This window comes from Podarcis filfolensis, assembly GCF_964270895.1.
Source record: "Podarcis filfolensis genome assembly, chromosome: 7".
Classification (NCBI taxonomy): Eukaryota; Metazoa; Chordata; class Lepidosauria; order Squamata; family Lacertidae; genus Podarcis; species Podarcis filfolensis.
In genome coordinates, this window is record NC_139603.1 from 65,899,877 (window position 1) to 65,911,895 (window position 12,019).

Consider the following 12,019-nt stretch of genomic DNA (forward strand, 5'->3'; position numbering starts at 1 on the left):
TGCAGGCCCTGCGGAAAGATGTCAAGTCCTGCAGGGCCCTAGTCTCTTGTGACAGAGTGTTCCACCAGGTCGGAGCCACAGCCGAAAAAGCCCTGGCTCTAGTTGAGGCCAGCCTAACTTCTCTGTGGCCTGGGACCTTCAAGATATTTTTATTTGAAGACCGTAAGTTTCTCTGTGGGGCATACCAGGAGAGGCGGTCCCGTATAATATTTATAAAATATTATAATATTTTGTCATTAGGGATGGAGAAAAAAAATCTGATCTCACCTAATTCACACTTTCTGAAACTATACGTGAACCAAAACACAGCCATCCTTCGAAATTCACAAATCTCAGAACTTTGCAATGCAGTTCTCCAACCAAGTAGTGTGTACAAAAATCCCTATGATAGTGTAAAGTCTGCACATAAATGCAAATAACAGTGAGAAAAACATATAAAAATGTGTCAAATTGGGGGGATTGCTTGCAAAAAATGTGTATGTTAGTCAAAACTGCATACAAACAAAACGTTTATTAAGGGATATTTGCCCTAAAATGCTGATTAATTGTTTTAACTAAAATTCACAAATTGCCGCAGAAATGTGAACTGAGTTTAAGGTTGTAGTTTACCCCTCCCAGAGCTATAATTCCCAGCACCCTGCAGAAACTATAATTCCCAGGGTGCTTTGGAGGAAGCCATGTGCTTTCAATGCATGCTGTGGATGCAACCAATATATTGAAAGCTCACTATAAGGCAGTTATATAAGTTCTTCTGTGCCAGTTTTGTGACAGTTCATCCGCATAAAACTGATACTGTAACCACCTTCTTATGAGCTCTGCTGTCTGAATGAAAAACAAAACCCCCCATGATCACCATTTTACCTCATCAACAAATCTGTGAACTCATCTGAAAATATATTTTCCTCCTGTTTAATATCTGTGCTTATAAATTTCTGCAATATTGATGTATCCTGTGTTGTTTGTTTCTGTAATTGTGTTTATATATATATATAAAAAAGAAAGAAATAGCAACATTGCTATGCGGTTTGGTGCCTTAAGGGCGCACACTGAATGCCTGAGCAAAATGACAGTAATAATAATCAGCATTTCAATGCAAGATTGAATTCAACTCTCTGACTCAAATTCAGATACAGTTTCGAGCAGATATTCCCCAGGGAGTTCTGAATGCTAGGCTGGGTTAGAGCAAGTATTTCTCGGGATGCTGTTTGTAATTCGTGCTGTTTTGAGATGTATTATTTCCGTGTAGTCCTTTTCTTTTGCATCTACTCACTCATGGAGAGACTACAAGAGTGTGAATCCTGGCTGAATGGTGAACGTCAAATGTAAAGTATAATTAAGACAGACAGATGCTTACTGCCCGTGACTATGTGGAGCAATTCTGTTCCTCACTCTTTCCCCGCCAATGATGATTTGCAAAAGAGCCTTGTTCCATATTTAAACATTGTTAGTGTATTGGGAGCGCTTTGGGTAAGCCTGGAGTTATTCAGGAAGCAATTTTAGAGCAGTTGTTGTTTTTTATTAGCTGGTAGGCACTGGAATTTGTGTCAACATCCTATTCCCCTGAATTCTTACATGACTGAAGCTGACATATTTTCCATAGCCATAAATATTGCAGAAGCTGCTCTTGTGTGCAGGTAAGCATTTTACTGTGAGGAATTAATGGCAAACAGCTTTTCTTTATTTGATCAAAGGGGAAGTTATACAAAATAGAATACCCAGATCATAAATTCTTCACTGATGTGTGTATATGAGTAAATCTCTCTCTCTAAAAAAAATAAAAATAAATTCATTATAAACTCTTTTGATGAAACCGAAAGATCCAGAAATATATACATATTTAGGCACATTTCTTTTCCTTCTGGCCGTGGACTTTTTATTATCTGTGATCTCTTGGGTGGGTGGGATGTTTTAATCCTGCCATTTAAATATATGTTTGACTTTTAGATTTTTATTTGTTTTGTTTTATGGCTGGCCCAAGACAGACAGATGCCAACAACGAAATGTGTATGGGTTTGTTCATTGTTGTAAGTCACTTTGAATTACTTTTGCAAAATAAAGCAACTAATTAATTTAATAACTAACTGACTAACAGAGAGGGTGGTAAACAATGAAATATTTATCGGTTCTAATAATCAATGGAGTAGGGGGAAAAGTATTTTTAAAAAATATTTAATCTGCTGTTTTAAGTCAAGCTGTACTGCTAATCAGTGTTCCTTAGATTTGATGGGACTTGGTCAAGGGTAGTTAGCTGTTCTCAAGGAAATGGATGCAAGTCATGTTCACCTGCCAAAATCAGGGCTCAAGTCAGTCTTGGAAAAGGGAGGTGGGTGTGTGGGTGTGTACCACACACAATAAAGCATGGATTTCACTGCCCTGTCCATTTCAGATGCACAGTCATGAACCTATCACTACCAACTTGCTTGCTTTTGAACATGTGAAGCTAAGTGGCAGGACAGCCATGAGAAGCTGCCTTATTATCAAATTAGACCATTTGTCCTTCTAGTAAAGCATACCCTCCAACAGTCCTCAGATAGGGACATTTCTCACTCTCCCGCCAACTGACCCTTCTCGACACCCCATTTTTTGTCATCCCCCCCCAGAGCATTTCCTGTCAGAGAAAGGGCGAGTGCCACCACCATCACACCAAATGGACACACTAAGAAGTCCCAAATTCTGCACCCTTTTTCCTCAGAGGGGTGTTGCTCACTAGCTGCCAGGCACCCATCTAGAAACTGAAGACATTTTCGTTTCAACAAGCTTTTCCAGCTGGGTGGTAAGGAATCCATATTGCATTGTTTTTAATCCTATCTTCAGAAGGTTCTGTTTTTAACTGGTTCAGCTGGTTGTTGGGGTGTGTTTGCCAATCGCCTTGAGAGACATATAAAAGATGGCTAATGAATTAACAAATGACTCATTCACATGGTCCCGTATGAGAAGGGAATTCTCTTCATATGCATGGTTTCTGCTCTGGACACTGGAAGCTCCCCTCATGAAAGGGAATGGCTCATCTTTGCGTGTAAGAATGCACATTTTCACTATCAAAGCCATGGCCTTTGCCTCAGTGAGTGATTAAGGAATGTATTATACATTCAGAAAGTATCTGAAGTGTAGGTAGGTTCCCACGAGGCAAAACACAGTGATAACAGCAAGAACCTTTATTGAACTAACGGAACCTGACAACAGGGGCAAAATAACTGCTTATATACATTTCTGAAGGCCTGGGCCACTCCCACTCCCAGCGTCATTGGCTGTCTAAACTCACAAGCTGCGAATCCTGACTCAGAGTTTAAGGGCCAATGGCAGAGGCCCAAATCCTGAAATGTTTTGTGATTGGATATCATGTATCAAATCAGAACACAGGGACTCAGACTCCTTAGTCCAGACTCAAGCTCAGGCAAACACAGACCACTGAATACATAACAGTACCATAATGGGATTCTGTAATATAATTAAAACTGTGATGCTCGTTTTAATGGATATGGCTGATGAAGTGCACTGCCCATGTGTATTCTTTAAGAAATATTGTATTAACTGCATTTTTAAATATGTTGTTGTGAGTTGCCTTGGTTTTGTTGGAGAAAGGCAGGATTTAAATCAAAAAAGAAACTCTAGCTATCACTGCTCCCCATTTTACTATCCTAATCTTTCTCATTTAACTCCTTCCCTCCCGGTGGAACACAGTCTGGCTACAACCAGAACATGCATTTAAGGCATGTGGGGAAACCACAGACGGGGTTGATCTAGCCCAGCTAATATTGTCCATTTTGGCAGAGGCTCTCCACAGTCTTAGGCAGTCTGTCACATCACCTGCTTACCTGAGCCTTTTAACTGAAGATCCTGGGGACAGAGACTGGGATTGTCTGCCGCTGAAACATGATTGCAAGAGGCTCATTTAGCATTTACATATCAATAGACCCTGATGATATGCTTTCCTTTCTTTTCTGTAGGCAGTGAGTTTTTGACACCATGTCTCTGAATACTGGGGAATGCTGGGAATCACAATTAGGAGAACACTATTAACCTCATGTCTTCCTTGTGGGGTTCCCGTAAGCATCTGGTTGGCCGTTGTGAGAACAGAATGCTAGACTCAGAGGGCCTTTGTTGGTCTGATCCATCCTAACTCTTCTTATGTCCTTATGACTTGGGCAAATGTCCACAACATTTGCGGGGAGGGTGTTTATCAGAATGGCAGCATTTGAGAAGGGGCATTTTGACCCTTCGTTTCTCCACTGCGATTTCCACAAAAATACCCAACCACTCCATTCCGTTTGGGTCCCATGGGGCAAGGTGGAACAGTAGCACAAAGAAGAGCTTGTAGTGAACAACTCGCTGTGCCTTTTATTGCTGCACATCCAGGACCTCTTTCAGACCCCATCCACTCCTTGAAAAGTGGAAGGCCTTAAAGGGGCAGGCCTCTGGTTTACAGCACAGCGCTCCATTGTCTCTCTAGGAGTTATGCTGCCTGCACCGAGGCTCTGCTCTGTGGCGTGTGAGACCTTTGGAGGCAACTATGTTGGTCCCTTGCTGGGCTTGGGAGCTACAGTTTCTAACCCAGGCTATGGAATCTTCAGTTCAGGAGTCTCTGTCATCTCCAGATGTTTCTGGCATCTTGAGATCAGGGGTCTTTTTTCAGTGGTGGTGCTTGGGCCATGAGCTTCCTCCATAGGCACCATTCAGCCTTTGAGTCTGTATCCAGGTCACTGCTAAACTTCAGATATGTTGCACTCTCCCTGCTAACAGATGCTTTCCCTGCCTAAACTGAATTGTAATAGTCCATTATGGTTGCAGTGAGGAAGGAAAGGATTAAATCTTCTCTCTCTGCATGCTTCAAATCCCACCCACCCACACACACACACACACACACACACAAAAAAAAAAACCCTTCACACCTGTAGTAAATAAGAAAAACCAACACCAGGATTGCAAGTGGCACAATTAACACATGATGTCAAGCCCTCACTCTAGAAGATGACACAAGGGAGAACAGAGGAAATTTGCTGATGACACTAAATTGTTCAGGGTTGTTAGAACACAAATAGGATTGTGAAGAGCTCCGAAAGGACCTCTCCAAACTAAGCGAATGGGCAGTAAAATGGCAAATGCAATTTAATGTAAACAAGTGCTTTGGTCCACCACTCAACAGAACTTTAAGGAGTGAAGAAATCATCCCCTGTAATAGTGATTCAATAGCACTCTGCTAGTGAGCGCTGACAGGTAAGTCATGGAGCATTCGGTTACCATCCCCGAAACACCCCTGTTGTGGGACTTCTGCTGAGACTTCTGCTCACTGACTGAGCCCCAAGCTGAGCCAAGATGCACAAGTTGTGCCAGTGTATCTTCAGCTGAGCCGGAAGAAGAAGATTTGATTTCCCGCTTTATCACTTCCCAAAGGAGTCTCAAAGCAGCAAACAATCTCCTTTCCCTTCCTCCCCCACAACAAACATTCTGTGAGGTGAGTGAGGCTGAGAGACTTCAGAGAAGTGTGACTAGCCCAAGGTTACCCAGCAGCTGCATGTGGAGGAGCGGGGACGAGAACCCGGTTCACCAGATTACGAGTCCACCGCTCTTAACCACTACACCACACTGGCCAGAGCTAGAGACTTGCCACATCCTAACTTACTCACCCTGGCAGATTTTGGCTTAGGATGGCCCAGTGCTATTTTTCTAGCGGGAAAAGGTGCCAGAACTTAGCACAAACACCTCCTTTGTTATCTTATAATGGCAGTGGCGCCCAGCTAAGAGGTGCCGGAACTGAGTCCTGGTGAATTCCGGCTGAAAAAAGGCCCTGGGATTGCCCTCCTTAGTATAACAAAGTCACACCACTGCTATGCCGCTCACACTGCTGTAATGATATGTAAGGGATAATAGCCACAATAATGCTTTTCAAATGTTTTCTAATTCAACTATTGAAAGCGTTTAAGAGTGGGCCGTTGGACATGCCTGAATCTTGCTCCTCCTCACTGTTTAATTTCTGTGCATGTGTGTGTGTGCGCACACACACAAATACACACACACAGTGAAATCTGATGACCCTCTACCATCGTAGAGGGTTGTACAAGTTCAGGCATAGGTGATGCGTATTCAAGTGACATTCCTATGTATGAGCTCTATTGTGTTCCTTACTGCTTAAGAAACAGACTCCGCATAGATTCTATACAGAACACATTCCTTGAGCAGTAATTATTATAAAAGCACGAAATAGAATTTAAGTAAAAATCAAGAGCTTTCTGTTCTATCCGTTTTTGTGCAGCCTTCACTAAATTGTGGCAGCTACTTTTTCTTTTGTTTGTTTTCTGTTGCCATTTCAGGAGATGGTAAATACATTGTGCCATACCATTTTATGTTTTATAAAAAGGTGACCCTCACTTTCCATTTCAAATGCAGTTTCTTTAATGAAAATATTGTAATGTCAGTCCATGCAAAGCAAGTGCATATTAATATGCGTTTACATCTGTCTCATATTAATATTCATGCCTGAATCCACATCTCTACACAAAGCCAATTTTCTGACCATCTGTGTGATGGCTGGTGGATGCAATGAATAAATTTTATTTGTGAGGGGAGTGATAAATCATGTATCTTCGGCTTTTTTTTTCTTCTTCCTTCTTCACCCACAATCTCTGCTCTTAGGTGCTAAAATGTTTTCATCGTGGTTTGGAATTTTTAAGCAAAACCAAGCGATTAACCCCTTCGCACCTTTCTGTAGTTCTGCCAGATTTACAAAAGGACATAGGAAGAAGCTTAATGAGAAGCAGGAATGTGTGACTCTGCAAGAGCTCCTGCCACTTTAGGTACATCGTCTCCTTGTGTGTGTGTGTGTTTTTCTGAATTGCATCTTCTTATTTTAGGAATTCACTGGACTTGGTAATTTAGAGCTTCACTCTGGTACCTCAGCCACCAAGGAGAATATACGCTGTTCTGAGAGCGCCAACTTTCATTGTAAAATTCTTGATCATTTCTATTGTGTGTTTCTTTTATTTCTTTCTGTCTTATGTCTGGTAAAATCCTCAGAGGTGGGGGATTATTGTTATCGATATTCTTATTGATATTATTATTCTCATTGTTATTATTCCTGCTTCACTTACATGTGAGGAACTGTGGTCAATGGTTCCTTAGAGTAAAGATTTACTGGGCTTTTACCTCAAAGCCTGTTTTCAGTGGCAGAGTTCAACTCTGGAACATGGAACCATTTTCATCACTTTATGTGATGAGCAAAAGGAATTCTCTCTGCCTGGGTTCCAGGGGCACATTCTCCTTTTATTGCATCACAGATGAGCTGCAACAGTCATTAGAACAATTCTAGGCCCTAGAGTAGGAAGAGTAGCGAATTCCACTGGAAATGGGAGCAGAAATGGTCAATGTTCACTTATTTGTCCTTTGAATGGAATGGAAATCTATCCAACTACCTATATTGGTATTTGCTGTTGCTTTCAGGCTGCAAACAATTGATTGTGGGTTTCCCCCCTATTTGCATGGTGTTTCCTTTGCACTGAAATGAATGAGGTGGAATAAAGTAATGACAACATAATTTACATAATTAATTTTGTGTGTCACATAATTTTTGCCACACAGGACAACTAGATGAATAATGTAGCTTTTGGTGGAAGTTGAACTGCAGTGGCATACAAACAAATGCATGTCACAAATGCAGGGTAGAATGGAGAACCTTCTGACATTCCTGCCCTAGAACCAGCCGGCATACAAATCTGGGCTTCCATAGTGAAGATTGAGCTCTTGGTCCATTTCTGAGCTCAGCTCAAAGTGTTGGTGTTTAAGATCACTGCATGGCTTGGGACCCAGATGTCTGCTGGACCAGCTTCTCCCATATGTATGTTCATTCACTGAGGTCATCATCTGAAGCTCTTGTGTGAGTGCCTCTGGCGTAGTGGTTGGTTCAACACGTTAGAGCTGTGAGTGGGAAGTATGAGTTCAAAGATGGGTCTGGTGCTTAGGCTGATGGTGCCATGAAAGAGCATGCAATGGTGGTTGAAGAAAGAGAGCTTTCTTGATGGTGGCACTCTGCCTTTGGAATCTCCCATCTCAAAAAGGGGTCTGCAAAAACCCCATCTAGACCAGCATTCTGTTTTCAAATTGGATAACCAGATGTCTATGGGCATAAGCAAAACACGAGCATAATAGCCTTTTCACAGGAAGGCCAACTGATACCTATTCTGATCTCATTTTGGTGCCAGGTGAATACCTTCTTACTTTTCCCATTCTTCTTACTTGGAAGGAGTGTTATTCTAGTTACACATCTTGAATTTGAACTACTCTGTTTTGTCTTTGTTTTAAGTTATGGATATTTAGTTTCTGTTATATTGTAGTTTCTATATTCATATTTTAGTACAAGCTGTCCTGAGAACACTACCAGGTTGAAGGTTCAGGGTACAAATAAATAAATATAATGTCCAACCTTAATTTCCAACCTTGACTGAGATCTTCTTATGAAATTTGACACGTTTAGCTTGCCTATAATGTTTGAGTGTGTGGCTGAACTGGAATTTTAATCCAAGCCGATGGAGTTCAATGAGACTTATTTCCAGGTAAGCGTATATAAGGTTGCCACCTAAGACTTTGTGTTATTCAGTGTAGAGAATCAGAATCAGCATCCATATAATGCTCCACACATCTGTGAATGAGCAAAAGCATGTGCCTCCATCTGCCTTCTACACATGAACCATTTTGCCAGTCTGGGTGAGATATTTGTGATGATGAGGGGAAATACTATGCTGGATTTCCCCCCTCTGTGACCTATTATTCCCTGCTCTCAGTTACCTTCAGAACAAACTAGAGGTAAGAAAAATATACAGAGATTGGCTAAATATTAAGTCTTTGGTGTCTTTCATGGCATCACCAACCAAGACACCAGACACATCTTTCATTTCATACCAATTTATATGATTCCAGCTCCCAGAGCTAATGAGTTGAACCGACAGTTGTCCAGCAACTGAATGATGTAAACTTTAACCATCTCACATCTACTGGAGACAAAGATCAGTTCTGTAGTAGTACTGAAACAATAGTTTTAGTGCTCCTGTTTTAATAAAGTGTTTCTCATCTGCAGTATTTATAACTGTATCTTGACTATGACATTTTTTAAAATAAAATTTTGTATTTGGTTAATCTGCACCTTTTTAGTAGATCAAGATGTTTTAATCAATAAATATAAGCTATGTGGGGTTACTGTTTGGAGGAGACATCTCTATGTCATAATATATGGTTCCACTCTTCAAAAATATTTGAATCTACTTTCTTTACACATAATAATATGAAATTAAGATTGGTAAAACCTGAAGTTTTCTGATTCTTTCCCTGATTCTCTCTGTTTTCCTAAGGCAAATCTCCATTCCAACAGGACAGAATTTATGAAGACAACCAACTTGCATAAACATACCCAAGACATTATGATAAAATGGTTCAAGGAACCCATGAAGTGGAAGGTGTGGTGTGTGTGTGTGTGTGTGTGTGTGTGTTTAAATTTCCTTTTGGCAGGCCAAAGGCATGTCACTAGCATGTAGCCTACTTCTGCCTTTGACAGTACAACCATATGTTAGTTTTGACATTTTTTGTTCACTGAAGTTCAAAAAGGAATTTGAAATGAGCTTCGTACATCATCTGCATAATTAGCAAGAAATCATTTGTGGCTCCAATCAATGCATGCAATTTTAATAAATTGCTCTAATAACAACTCTGCAGAAATTAGACAAAGCCGTCATTGGGTCAATCAATGCTGCTCAAGAAAATAGCATTGTAATGAAACTTCAAATGACAGTGTAATTCTACTTCATTCCTTTTTTTTATATTATTTAGGCAAATAATGTTTTACTGAAAATCTTTTGCAAATGGAGGACGGAGTGGTTTGAGAGATTGTTAAAGAACATAATGCCTTTCATCAGTAGATTGCTATCCGAGCTTTGTAGAAAGTGAAAAATGTTACAATGTAAGAGCTAATGAGTGAAGCATAAGTTATTATCACCCTTTAAGAGGAACTCAATTGGCAATGGGTATCTTTTTTTTTAACATACTCAGTGCTAGAGCTTTTGGATCCTGGCCCAGGGGACTGTCAGAAAATATGATGAAGTGGCCTCTGGACCACAAAAGCTTAGGCTACAATAAATCAGTTTTAAGGTGCCAAAACAACCTCTTTTGTTGTTTTTGCTGCAGCAGATTGACATGGCTAGCACTCGAGATATTCTCAGTAATAATGTGCTTATTTATGACGTATTTATCTTGCTTTTCCTCCTAGGAGATCAGGGCAGTATAGGGGGCTGCTCCCATTTTTATCTTCGCTAGACTGATATATAATGACTGGCCCGAGGTCATAGCCAAGTGGGAAATTGAATGCAAGTCCCCCATGCCAAGTCTGACACACGATCCCTTACAAAACACTAACTGTCCTTTATGGGTGGTCCAGTGCCCTACTTTACAGAGGGCAAGCACCTAATTGAATGCATCCTCTATCTGAAGAGCTGGCCATGGGCTGTTAAACATTTCTGGTCCAATTTCAAGGTGCCTGTGATTATGTTTAAAGCTACAATGGCTTGGGCCCCCAATACTTCAGTAGGCACTTCACACTTTAGTCTCTGGCCTGCCTATTCAAATCATTTGGAGGGATGCTTTCTTCTATGTTCCATCTGTGGGAGCTGTATATTATGTGGAGACATGGGGGAAGGCCTTCTGTGCTATCTCATCCTGGCTGTGGAATGTCCTCTGCTCATTGGCTCCATCACTGGTCTCATTCTTCTGACAGCTTAAGACCTGGCTATTCACGTAATCATTTGTGGGATGTAAACTGCAATTGTATGTATTGTGCTTATGTAACCCGAATTTTAGCTTTTAAGAGGAGTGTTGATTTGATTACTGATGTGTTGTTTGTAATTTTATGGCTTGGAACCCACCCTGAAATAAGCATTGCAGTCTGAACACTGATGAGGGTTTTTATTTCCTTGCCTAGCAGCTATGTTACCAACCAAGAACTTTTAACAGAATATTATTTGATGGAAGGTTCCTTCACACACACACACACACACACACACACACACACACACACGGCTAAGTCAGCCAGCCTTGTGAATGCAAAGATTAGAAGATTTTCATGTCACTAGTTCCTTTTTTAAAAAGCCAACATTTTCCAAGTAGACTTTAAGAAGTTTTTCCAAACAAGAGATGCAGACCTGACTTTATCAATTCCAAGTTTTTAAATAAATGTTCTATCCAATCAAGTATAAATTATGTGCTATGTGCACATAAGTATAAATATGCTATGTGCAAAAGCTTGGTTTCTTCCTCTGCTGCTCTGTTCCAGAGCAACATTTGCAACACTATACGCAGAGAGATTATCTGCACTCAGTATTATTATTTTTTAGTGCACAAAGCTAGTGTACCTCGCAGTGAGATTAATTATATGGAAAATAAAGAGGAGGTTGGTGCCTCAGTTCTGTTGTGTTTTTTTCAGTAGGAGTACAGGAAGAAGAACAGAGGAGTCTAAGCCATGAATGTGCATCCTTTATCTCAGATGCCTGCACTGATATTCTATGCAGCCTCTAGCAAAATGTTGAAGAATGTGCTTGATTCCTTTGAAAAGTTCCCAAATTCTTGGGAAAGTTATGTGAAAGAGAAGGGCCCATGCTACTGCTATGACTCAGTATTGAAAGTTCAAATTTTGAGGGATTTTTCAGTGCTTGTAAACAAAGAGAAATACATTTGTTATTTAGAAATTACGGGGGGGTTAAAAAAGACAGACAGAGAGAGATCGCTCAAGAAATAACAAATAATTTCTTTTATCTAATAAATAATAATTTAAAATACTTTTATCCATTTAAAGCAGGCATGTCCAAAGTTCATTTCGGGGGCCTAATCTGATCCACTGATTGATTTAATCTGGCCCCCGTGGCAGTACATCCTGGGTAAAATCCTTAAAAAGCTCAGCAACTTTGGTCGGCCCTCATGCACGTTCACGTCATCAAATCTGGCCCTCTTTGAAAAAAGTTTGGGCACCCCTGATTTAAAGATAGCTGTT

The 12,019-nt window shown here is 40.6% G+C and overlaps 1 long non-coding RNA gene across 2 annotated transcripts; it reads left to right on the plus strand.

The window, feature by feature from the left end:
* The first annotated feature begins 2,444 nt into the window (after positions 1 to 2,444).
* Positions 2,445 to 11,666, plus strand: LOC310766366. Of its 2 annotated transcripts, none has more exons than XR_014550104.1 (4): positions 2,445 to 2,773; positions 8,465 to 8,543; positions 9,336 to 9,440; positions 11,459 to 11,666. It is a non-coding gene; the product is annotated as an uncharacterized lncRNA (long non-coding RNA). The 2 variants fall into 2 exon arrangements; XR_014550105.1 differs by lacking the exon at positions 2,445 to 2,773 and adding an exon at positions 7,718 to 7,828.
* Positions 11,667 to 12,019: the final 353 nt, after the last annotated feature.